The following is a 12951-nucleotide window of genomic DNA, read 5'->3' on the forward strand; positions in this document are numbered from 1 at the left end:
CAGTCAGAATGGCCATCATCAAAAAATCTACAAACAATAAATGCTGGAGAGGGTGTGGAGAAAAGGGAACCCTCATACACTGTTGGTGGGAATGTAAATTGATACAGCTACTATGGAGAACAGTATGGAGATTCCTTAAAAAACTAAAAATAGAGGGTTTCCCTGGTGGCGCAGTCGTTAAGAATCCGCCTGCCAATGCAGGAGACACGGGTTCAAGCCTTGGTCTGGGAAGATCCTACATGCCGCGGAGCAACTAAGCCCACGAGCCACAACTACTGAGCCTAAGTGCCACAACTACTGAAGCCCGTGCGGGTAGAGCCCATGCTCTGCAACAAGAGAAACCACCACAATGAGAAGCCTGCGCACCACAATGAAGAGTAGCACCTGCTCGCCACATCCAGAGAAAAGCCCGTGTGCAGCAATGAAGACACAACACAGCCAAAAATAAAAAACAACAACAACAAAACCCCAAAAAACTAAAAACAGAACTACCATACAACCCAGCAATCTCACTACTGGGCATATACCCTGAGAAAACCATAATTCACAAAGAGTCATGTACCACAGTGTTCACTGCAGCTCTATTTACAATAGCCAGGACATGGAAGCAACCTAAGCGTCCGTTGACAGATGAATGGATAAAGAAGATGTGGCACATATATACAATGGAATATTACTCAGCCACAAAAAGGAACGAAATTGAGTTATTTGTAGTGAGGTGGATGGACCTAGAGTCTGTCACACAGAGTGAAGTAAGTCAGAAAGAGAAAAACAAATACCATATGCTAACACATATAAATGGAATCTAAAAAAAAAAAATGCTGATGAAGAACCTAGGAGCAAGACGGGAATAAAGATGCAGACCTACTAGAGCATGGACTTGAGGACACGGGGAGAGGGAAGGGTAAGCTGGGACAATGTGAGAGAGTGATAGTGTATATATGGACATATATACACTACCAAATGTAAACTAGGTAGCTAGTGGGAAGCAGTCGCATAGCACAGGGAGATCAGCCCGGTGCTTTGTGACCAGCTAGAAGGGTGGGATAGGGAGGGTGGGAGGGAGGGAGACACTAGAGGGAAGAGATATGGGGATATATGTATATGTATAACTGATTCACTTTGTTATAAAGCAGAAACTAACACACCATTGTTAAGCAATTATACTCCAATAAAAATGTTAAAAAAGTAAAAAAAATAATAAAATAAAATTAGGAAAACATTGGCTGTCAGGTAAAAGATCCCCTAGATCTTTAATATTGGTTTATGAATATTTGCTGCTATGAGGAACGTTATGGGAAAGCTAAAGTTCTGCCAAGTTACTTTCAGTTAAAAAATCCATGAGGACAAAATATAGTCAATAATAATACTTGACATTGGTCCAGGATCATTTCCCATTAATTTTTGAATTGCAATATACTCTGAGAACTATGGTGAAAAACTTAGTTTAATCCACTTTACACGTTTGGAAAGGCAGGTACGCAAAGACTGTGCTTTTTTTTTTTTTTTTTTTTTTCCCCAGAAGAGGTGGTTTTTCTTTATTGGGAACTCAGATGATCAGAGGTCCTCTGTCTCCAGTGAAATACTGAGGCTGAAGGAACATGCCACACCACATTCCTTTGCATCCTGTGCTCTCTCCCAAGGTAGAGGGAAACCACAGACACCCACCCTCTAGCCCTCCCCACTGCCAGTCTTAAGGCCTTTCCCCAGTACCCCCCAAAAGATGACGCCCACACACACAAAGTTAGGCCCGGCAAAAAGCCAAGCATAGAAAGCCTCAGTAACTCTTCTTGGTGGAACCAAAGCCAGAGAAGCCCATCACAGCTGCCATCTCACCATCCTCCTCAAATGTCAAGTCCTCCTCAGCCCTCCTTTTCTTCTCCTTCTGTTTCTCTTTCTTGTAGGCTTTGGCCTTTTCCTCCTCTGAGTTCCTTCATCCTTTCCTCAAAATCATAATCCTTCTGCTTCTCTTCATTTTCTTCTTGTGGACTTCAAAACGTTTCTTCACCTGATCCAAAGTGGAACGTTCCACATGCATAGACATGCCCAGGTTTCGCTGATGTTTCTTTCCATTACTGTGATCCAGGAAGTTGATGGAGTCTTTCACCACACAGTCACAGACATCGCAATAGTATCCTCCCATCTCAGACTGTGGGGTGGTCTTGGTAATGACGGTTGTCTTCCCAAGTTTGGATTCCAGGTCCACCTTGGAGTCCCGATGCCGGAGAAGCTCTCACGTGACTGGCTGCACTGGTTTTCCATCCTTCTTTTCTCTCTCTTCTGTGAGCCTCTTCTCAGTGAGCTTCTCACATTCATCTTTGGCCCACTTTCGGCGAAAGTCCAAGTTTTTTGTCCCACTGCCTGACGCCATCTTCACTGCGAATTCACACTGGTTTTTAAGAGTCATCCAGCAAATTGAGAGGAAGAACCAAGATTCAGTTCATATTTATATATTTCCAATTCAGTGTCTCTTCTAAGTCCTATTGTTTTCCATCTTTGAAAAATTGTGCCTAGTGGGAATTTAGGATTAATTTTGTTTTTATGTAGTCCTCTGAATATACCATGCTCCTTCCTGTCTCAAAGCCTTTGCACGTGACATTTTCCTGCCTGAAATGTTCCCTGCTTTCTCCCAGTCTCATTTCCCTTCAGCTAATCAAACTGCCTTCATTTTCAGATCCCGGTCCCAGCATCTTTTCTTTAGGGAGCCTTCAGTTACATCCTGTATTAACTCAGATGCTTGCTGTAGATATCGGTAATATTTTCAAAACATGTCACAGTGTTCTGTTTTTCAGTTTGTGTGTGTGTGATTATTTGTGTCATGACTTTGTTTTCCCCTTAGACCGTAAGCACTATAAGAGCAGAGCTTGGGTTGATTTTGTTCTCCATTGTATCTGCAGGGGAAAGTATGCCTAGTACATACTAGAAAAATTAAATTTATAAAGGTATACGATACTTGAATAAAGATAATATTCTAAAGGAAATTGTATTTAAATTGTAGAAGAAACATAAATAGAAAGAAATAAAGAATATAAGAAAAAAGTGTTTGTTATGAGCGGAAATTAGCTCCTAAAAGTCCTGAGACCAAAGGAATTCCAGGAACCACCTCCATTGAAATTTTCTTAAACCTGGGAGTGGTTCTATAAATTGCTTTCTGTTATTTACTTATATTACTACAACAGTAAATATTAGAGCGTGCTTACCGTAAGTTTTAGCATCCTATGTCTGCCTGGAGATTGTGATCACTAATTAGTAAATAATGGGTGCCTTTGGGGTACAGGGCACTAAGTGAGGCATTTTATGGAAATCAGAGTAGACACTCCTTTAGCATGAAGTTGTGCTCTGCATCTCTGGGAATGTACACCATATGCTAGAAAAGAGGTGAGGGGTGAAGAGAGGGTCAAAAAAGGATTTTAAAAAATGTTAAGGAACTGTTTACTTAGATTAACTTGCCCTATCACTACCATATAGTTTCCATGTTTAATTTTTTATTTCCATCAATGAAATTCTCTTCAAAAGTGTAATTTCTTTCCCCAGTTGACCTGAGTAGAATTCTCCGACCAGTGTTTATTGAATGTTTAGTATGTGCGAAACACTTACTAGGTCATAGAAAGATAAGACACATCCCTATCCTCCAGAGAGCTTGCAGACTCTGAGAGACAGAGGAATAAACTGTGGCAGCGTGATAGGTTTTGAGACATGGGGGCGCCATGGGTATGATGAGGGCACAGAGGAAGAGTACTCACAGTGATTCTGTGAGTTTCAAAGGAAAGTGAGGATTAAGCTCATTCTTGAATAACTCACAGTGATTCTGTAAGTTTCCTAAAGAAAATGAGGATTAAGCTTATTCTTGAATAACCAGCAAGAGTTGGCCACGTGAAGAAGGAAGGAAGAAAGAACAGGCAGTTTAGAAAGAGGGAAAAGTATGGGCAAAAGGACAGAGGAGTGAAAGACTGAGGAGTAGAGTGTTTTTTCAGGGGGTAGCAGGGCCATTGGGAAGCATCTTGACTGTCTTCATAGGATGGTTGGATTTTATTCTGGAGGTGGCAAGAATCATCTGAAGAATTTTAAATAGCGAGTGAGGGAGCTATGTCATCACTTGGTGACTGATTAGACAGTTTGATAAGATTCAGGACGGATTGTAGAATCATTCTTTAGATTCTGATCTGGGCAAGACAGCACAGAAGGAGGAGTAGGACTGATGGGTAGATAATGAATTGTTTTTTCTCATTAAACTAAACCTGTAGCATATCCAAGTGGAGACCAGGATGAACAGATCTGGAGACCAGGAAAACATTTAGGGCTACAAACAGACAGATATTTACAAATAGATTATTATAAAGGTGGTAGTTGAAAACAGAGGTATGAATGAGATGTTCTTAGCAAGCACACCCAGGGAGAGGAGAAATTATCCCCATTTGTGTGTTGTGTTGAGAATCTTTTGGTTTTGCCATGCAGCGTTTATTCATCTTACTCCTTGAACAAGTACCCTGTGTTTCCTTTGGGTTGCTACATCTATCTAACGTTTATTGCAAATGCTTGAGGCTGATCCTGTGATCAGCTCTAGCGGTGGCCATGTACGTAGGCATAAGTCAGTTGGCTAATTCCATTCCTCTGGCCTCAGTCATTGGCTCATTGATGGGAATGTGACTGAAAACAGGCAGAAACGGGACATATTTGAACTCTTGGTGGTGGTGGGAGGAATCTCTCTTTTCTTCTGGACTTGAATCTGGAGGATGTTGATCTAGGAGTTGTCGGGGGCTACCTTGAATAGCGTGAGAACAAAACCAACACCAAAGAAGCCAGAGCCAGGAGATGGAGAAAAACAGTCATGACCAAAACCTCCCTACCCTGCTCTACTTAAAAAGTACTTAATGACATTCCATTAGAAAAAATCTCAAGCATTGTTAATGTGAATTACAAGATGCTGCTTGATCTTGTCCCCGGCTGTCTCTCCAGCCTCATGTTTCTCTCATTTCCTTGTAATGTGCCATGTTCCTTTCCATATAGGACCTTCGAATATGGCATTTCTCTGTTTAGAGCTTTACCCTTCTCTCTTTGCCTAGTAAATACCTGCTATTCCTGAGACCCGAGAGCCAGTGCCCTAGGAAAGAAGGCCTTTCCTGGCCAGCATATGCCCAGTCGGGGTTATGTGTCTTATTATAGACTAGGAGTGGTAAACGTTTTTCTGAAAAAGGCCAGATAAAATAAGTATTTTAGGCTTTACATGCCATGTGGTCTCTATCACAACTACTCAACTCTGTTGCTCTGGTGTGAAAGCAACCATATACAATATGTAAATGGAGAGACATGCCTGTATTTCAATATAACTTTATTTACAAATACAGTCAGTGGGCCATATTTAGCCCACAGGCCACAGTTTCCTGAGCCATTTCTATAAGCCTTTGTTTCCTTCCGAGCCACGATCCCGGTTTGTAATTAAATATTCATCATGGTAATTATTTGATTAATGTGTGTGTCTGCCACCAGATACTAAGCTCCATGACATCAGGAACCATATGTTTTTGCTCACCACCATATTTCCAGGATTTAGCATGGTGTCTGGTACACAGTAGAATTTCGTGCATGTTGCAGTTTTATGTTTAAAACATAATTAGAGGAGAAGGAGCCCATGAAGAAGACTGAGAAGGAATGAACTGAGGTAGTTGTAAAATATGGATGAAATGGAATCCTGAAATTTTTAAGGAGAAACTTTAAAAAGAAGGGCCTAGTCAACAGCATCAAATGCTACAGTCAAGTGACTAAGACAGGAATGGAAAAATTTCCCTTTGGCAGTTAGGGAGATATGGATTAAGCATGGAGAAAATACCTTCACTGGAGTAGTGAGGATGGGCAGGGGCAGTCAGAAGTCAGATTATTTCTGAAGAAGAGAAGATGGGAAATATAGACAAGTATTTTGTGAAGTTACTGTGAAGGAAAGGAGTGGGAATTATAGCCAGAGGGAGATTTAAGCCACTTAAATTAAACCAAAGTTTCTAGAATAAAACAGAGCAATATTTTCTTGACATTACAGTAGGTAAAAAAAGGTCTTAAACAGAACACAAAACCACTGAACATGAAGGAAAAATGTGGTAAATTGGACCCCATGAAAGTGGAACACTTCTGTTTACCAAAGGACACTACTTAGGGTATTTAAAGACAAGTTACAGCATAGATCTTTTATATAGGTATAATATATACTATGTATGCATATATATTAATGTATTTATATATTATAAATTATATAAGAATATATAAGAATTTATACATAAAATATATTTATATTATGTAAGTATATGTATGCATATATATATATGAAAGGGACAGAGAGAGAGATCAGGAGAAACATATCCACAATACATAAAGAGAAACAGGAAATAGGCACCCCAAATAGAAACATGGACAAAGCACTTGAACAGATCCTTCCTATCTGAATGGCCAGTTAACCTGGGAAAAGTTGGTCAATGTCATTACTCATCAGGTAAATGTAAATTAAAACCACAATTAGATATCTTTACACCTGTGCCGGAATAACCACCACTACCAACAAAATTGAAAATACCAAGTTTTGGAGAGGATATGGAACAACTGGATCTCTCCTATATTGCTGCTGAGAGAGTAACTAGATCCATTTACTTTGGAAAACTGACAGTATCTACTAAAGCTGAATATATGCACACTCTATGATACAGAAATGCTACTCCCAGGTATACACCCCCAAAATGGGTATATATGTTCAGCTAAGAATGTTCATGGTAGCCCTGTTTTACAATTCCTATTTAATAGAAGGTCCACACTGGAAACAAATTAAATCTCTATCACCCGTGGATGAATTTGTAGATTATTCATACAGTAGGATACTATACAGCAATGAGAATTAATGGGCAAAGCTACATGCATGACATAACATGGATAGCTTTCACAAACATAATATTGGTCCAAGAAGCCAGACACGAGAGAATATATGGATTAATTCAATTTAGAGAAAACTGTCAAATAGGCAAAATTAACCAGTGGTGTCAGAGGTCAGGATAGTGGCTCTCTTTGAGAGAGGGAATTCCCTGGTGGGGGAACAATAGAGGTTTCTAGGGTGCTGGTAACATTCTACTTGTTGATATGGATGGAGTTTACAGAGGTGCATTTACTCTGAAAATTCTTCTCTTACGATGTTTGCTCTTTTCCCTATGTGTATCCTATTTCAATAAACAAGTTTATTAAGCAAATGAATGCTTAGAGTTGTTTGCCACCATTTGTATGTTGATTGGAAAGGGCCAGTAAAAGGGAGAGAGAGGAGGAATTTGATGGGATGCTGCCCTGAGGAGGTGAGTAGGATGAGGTGAGGGCACAGGTGAGGGGGCAGCCTACCTCCTCTAGGATAGAAGGGAAGGTAATATGTACTTTTGCAAGGGGTTAGAGAATGTTTTCAATCACACAGAAGGTTTCTCTTTTTCTTTCCTTAACGTCTTTTATCCTAAACTTTGTCTGTCTCTATCTCTCCCACCTTCACCCTTTTGGGTAGTTCACATTTGTCTGAAGAATTACAAAGAATTGCCTTAATGTGAAATTCTTAGAAGTGTTGAGGCTGTTTCTAGAAAGGTTTCCCAAGGGTTTCGTTCTTCGTTAGACCATTCTTATATTGATTAGTAACTAAGACAGATTGTGTTTTCTTTTTCTCTTCCTTCTGTGCATGTGAGAATAAAGATTTGATTGGGAGCTCTGGTGTAGGCACTTATAACAGGATTAAGTACAGAATAAAAATACCTTCTGCATGAAATTAAAAGATAATAAGGCCCTAATGTTCACTGAAAGCAATTTATTACGTTCTACCAGCTTGATTATCTCCTTTGGAGAGTGTGAACACTTCTGCCTACTTCTTTCCCGTCACTGCCCAGACTTGCCTGGAGTGAGTTACCACCTCACGATCGCAACTGAATTATCCTCATAATCGCTTCAGTTTTCCACTTAGCTGAAGTGATGGGGGCTTTCTTTCAGAATTGGGCCAAATCAGGCAGATTTCTTTGGAATGACTATACAACATGGTGTACAGAAAATTTAAGGGCAATATTTACAGAGGAAATGAAGGTAACTTCTTGGGAATTAGAGCTCTGTAATCTTTTGAGGTTTCTGAAATGTTTTGACTGGCACAGTATCCCTGCATTAGACCATTTTCTTTAAGAACTTTATAGGTAATCTTTCTTTCTCACCAGTTCTCTCTTAACTAGTGGAGAGTGAGGTTGTGCAGGTTGTTTCACAGAACCTTTGTGATTAAGTCACTGAAGATCAAATAGAGGGAAGAAAATAGTATCCTAATGTATCCCAACTGTTGTGGCTCCTAGCTTTGTTCAGTAATGACACAAATCGTCTCTATTATTTCTTTCTCTCATCAAGGGAATCTAATTTTTTTCCTTTCTGGTAAAAGACAAGATATACCTAGCTCTACGTACCCAGAACAAATTCTACAACTTTTGAGGTTCAGTTTAAGTTCTATATCTACATGAATGCTTCCAACATTACTACAAACCTTAACTATCTTTATTTCTGTGAACATATAAAATGTACACATACCCTATCATACAATTCATTGTTAACAATATAACTGGTTTATCACATGTGCTTGTCTGGTATTTCCAACTATATTAAAGCTCTCTGAAGATAAAAATCATGCATTGTGCTTCTGATTTGTAAACTCAGTGAATGGTTTCTCTTTTTTCATGGCATCTTAAAAAAAAGGTTCAAGAACCCTATTAATATTAAGAAAGAAACCTACATCCTCAAGTCAATTTCATCAAATTTCAAATTAGGTATTTTTGCAATAATTTACTTCTTGTTTGGAGTTCATAAGAAAAATGAGATAATAAACGAGAGTTGAAGTGCAAACCTCAACCTCGGTCAAGATGAAAATGAAAAGAGAAGTAGGGAGTTATGAGTAGCTTGGCTGTTCAGGTATGGAAATAATTTTTTCTTCAATTATTTGGAGCATAGCCACACACATCTGCTTATGTGCCAGAATTTGGGTTTATACTGATGGAACTAATTTTACTAAAAATATCTTGACTCAACAATTTTATAACTTTAAAACCAAATGTTACTTTTATGGAGTTTTAGCCATTTCCTTTTTTTTTACTCTTTCTTTTTTCAAAATGCTAGAACTAAGGAAACACAATGGCAACTAACCATCAATGGAAGCTATTTTGTTATAATGACAAGTGACAGTTGTTTGTAATTATACCATGAATTTCCATGAAAAAAAATTAGACTTGGCACACAGAACATCAATACCAAAGTACAAACACTTTTCAGCTTTTCTAAGCACCAGTTTTAATTTTTTAAAGATTGAGCTTTAATGTGTATAAAACTTTTTTTATTTTTTATTATTTTGCTTTTGATTTTCTTAGGTCCTGTGAATGGTCCAGGATGCAGTCAGCAGAGTACACATATTTGATAAATACTAGTGAGATGAATCAATTTCATGACCACAAAATGTAGCTGTTATCCCAGTTTGCCATTACAAAGATGTTTTCTAAGGCCACAACAAAGGTCAGACCAGGGCAGAATGGCAACCAAGGGTCTCCAGGTGGAAGAGGAGGATTGATATGGGGGTGTTACAGAGTCAGAGAGGATGAGATGGCAGAGCTCAGCGACATTAGATAGAAGCCATTGCATTATGACTCACCTGGGAGACTGAGGTGTTGTGTCTCAATTCCTGAGCCTCCTTCCCGCTCCCCGTTCTCTTGTTCATCTTCCGTTGTTTCTCATTCAGTCCTATTCTACACCCCAGTTGGTCAAGAATCTTCTGTTTTCGATCACTTCCTATTTTCTTCACAAATTTTTTTTTGTTTCTAGGTTTCAGTCCCAATCAGTCCCTCCTCTCCTTTTGCTTTGTCTCTGGTGTTGAGTATATTTGTTGTTTGGTTGTCACTTTCTTTCCTAATTCCTGCAGAATTGGATCTCAGTTTCTTGTTCGTCCTCAAGGACCAGAGAGTCATTCTTCATGTAGAATTTTCAAAAACATGATTGATCTTATGTTTACAACAGACTTTTTGCTTCTTGACCAATTTGTGCCTTGGGTACTACTTCCTTCAAAATCCACAATGCCCTAAACCCACAAAATAACTCCATAGATGGAGTGCTGTAGGTTCAACAGTGGTAGCAGTAAGGAGCTCATGATGTGTGTGTGGGAATTGGAGAGAGAGGATTGCAGTAAACCCCAGACAGAGATGTGATACGGGTTATGTGATTATGAAATGGAATTGCATCTGGGGAAGTAACAGAATTGGAGGACTGCAGGGGCTGAGAGAACTTTGGAGGCCCAATTCTTTGGCTGTGAGAGAAGAAAGATGAAAAAGTAGGAAAGGGAGAAATATGACATTGTGTATTGTGAGGCAGATTTATTTCCTTCCAATATGCCTATAGAACTGATAAGAGATTGTGGTGGCAGAATGAAGCAGTCTGTCAGTCAGGAAGCCGGATTAGCAGTACAAAGATAGCATAACTTTAGGAAGTGACTGCTGTAGATTTCGGTGCAACCCCCCAGACAGTTATTAGGAGGTTGAGGACAGTTCAATGTCCACGGTGCCTACTGCACCATATTTATTTCTAATAAAGAAAATAGAACATTTCATTTTTGTTTAGTGTGACAAACATGTACTGAGGACTTATGATGGGCTAGGTAGGCCTGTGCCATACACTGACGATAGTAGAGAGAAACAAAAGAAGAAAGGAAGAAATGATAAACAATAAAGGGAGTAAGGAAGGTAGAAAAGATGGAAAGAAGGAGGAAGAAAGAAAGAGAATTGGTTCCTGTCCTCAGGGGATGTATCTTCTCATACATTTTGTTGTCACTCTCTTAGGTTGCATTGATAAAGTATTAATAAATTAGAATGAAGTCACAGCATAATAAATATGAATGTTATAGGTTGCTTTAAGTGGATGGTCCACCAGCTTTCACTTTCTCCAGATTGTGTATGCCAGCCCTAAAATAGCTGAGTGACTGCTTCAGCTCAGCGGCTTCATCTTACGTATGGAGAACCAGGCATGGTGCCATTATTTATAAACGTGCCCTCATGGTGACAACTCTGGTTTTTGTTTCGCTTGTTTCAACATTAACAGATATTTGATACATGGTTTTTCTGTACTACAGATTTTGGTCAGATGGTCAAGTGGATATGAAAAAAAAATCAGGTCAGTGGCATCTATCATTTTCATGGTTTGAAGTAAGCCTGGGACAGAGACAGAGTCCATTAAGTTAAAGATTAAAAAAAACCTGCCTTAAGATGGTAAAGTTAGGAGGTGCCAAGTAAGAGCATCTGTTTTTCAGAAATTGAGAACTAAAGCCTGCAGCGAGAACAAAAGAGTTTCCCTACTCCACATTTTAAGTTTAGGGTGCCCATCAGCTGTTGGGCTGTCCACTTCCCTACAGGGATGGCTAAGGAGTGCCTTTTCATCGGAGGTAGGCCCTCTCAACCTGGCTTCGCCTCTTTGAAGTCATGTAAGACAGAGGCTGGAAGTGAGCTGGTTATGCTTTTTGCAGAGTGATTTTTCATGTAGAGAAGGTATCGCCTTCATTCTCCTTTCTGTGGGAGATGAGAAGGGTATCCAACTGGTTGCCGTCTCTCAAGGCAAGGGAAAGGAATCACAGAGTTGGGGCAAGTCTGCTAGAGGGGAAAATGACCTCCAGTGTCCTGCAGGATCTCTACCAAGCAGCTAAGCTTGCTCATCTGTCCTGATAAAGCTGAATCAGAGAGTTGGCATGCTGGCGTGGTTCCTCACGTTCTAAGCCCCCAGAGTTAGGGGGAATGGACTTATCTATGCCATTAGGCTCCAGAGTTGAGGACTGTGGTGGGTATGTGGGATTGGGGTTGCCAGTTTTCTGGGGACTGCTACAGTAAGGAGTGGATGCTTATGTGCCAGAAGAATGCTGCTTGATGCAAGCACTTGGGGGTGCTCAAAACAAGAAAAGAGGAGTAATCTTGCCATTGGCAGCATATAGCAAAATATTTGTTTTCCTTCTCCCTTCTTTCTCCAGTAGTATCAACGATAACCCAAATGAAAGGGTCGGGAACCAAAGACTAGGAATGGTGTTGGTGCAAGAACATTCTCACCTATTGTGTGTTTAAAGACTTTTCTCTAATTGTGAGATTAAGTATTTTAATGAGCAGAATAGAGTCTTAAAAATGAAAATGGAACTGCAACTAGTGCATGTTAAAGTTTTTGAAGAAGAGATTAATATGTCGTAATGAAATTCATTGCCCAGAGAAAAGGGGAACTCAAGACAGTATGTTGGTTACAATTATTGGCAAAAATAAAGTTGTTTTATATTTATACCACATGACTTGATATTGCTCACTTTCAATAGTTAGAGTTGTGCTCAGTGAGCCCTGCAGGAGGTGGATAGCCCCAACAGCTGGTGGTACTTGGACTCTTTCATCCTTAGCTGTGAGCTTTAATGATTATCTCTGGGAAAAGAGGATATATTTCACTAAGAATTACACACTATCCTATCACACTAAAAATACCCTAGATAAAAACATGAAGGACAGACATCCTACTTAACAGTGACACTTTGAGAGTTTTCTCTTCATTGCTAGGTGTAAGAAAAGAGGCCATTGATCAAAAGTTCTCTTCAGCAGTTTATTGAAAGCCTTAGGCAGCAAGAAGAAAAGATACAAAAGATAAAAGGATTGGAAAGGAAAGGAAGATACAAAGTTGTCATTATTCACAGATGATGTGATTGTGTGTATTAAAAAAACTTCCTAAAATCTATATATTAATTATTACAATAACAGTTTACCAAGTTTCCTGAATACCAATTAGTGGACAAAAATACATGGACTTTTCTGCATATTAGGGCTACATATTTAGAGAATGATGCCATTTAAATAGCTTTAAAAATATCAAATGGGAATTCGAGGTTCCCATAGGATTATGGTAACTACCTAAATCTGAACTTCCTCC

General features: G+C 39.4%; 1 long non-coding RNA gene and 1 pseudogene across 1 annotated transcript in view; one reads left to right on the forward strand and one right to left on the reverse strand.

Annotated features, from left to right (window-relative positions):
* Positions 1–12951, forward strand: part of LOC132598231 (uncharacterized) — a 271631-nt gene that overhangs the window by 61521 nt on the left and 197159 nt on the right. The window lies entirely within an intron of this gene.
* Positions 1686–2371, reverse strand: LOC115854089 (zinc finger matrin-type protein 2 pseudogene; annotated as a pseudogene).

The sequence above is a fragment of the Globicephala melas genome, chromosome 12 (assembly GCF_963455315.2).
Source record: "Globicephala melas chromosome 12, mGloMel1.2, whole genome shotgun sequence".
In the NCBI taxonomy this organism is placed as follows: Eukaryota; Metazoa; Chordata; class Mammalia; order Artiodactyla; family Delphinidae; genus Globicephala; species Globicephala melas.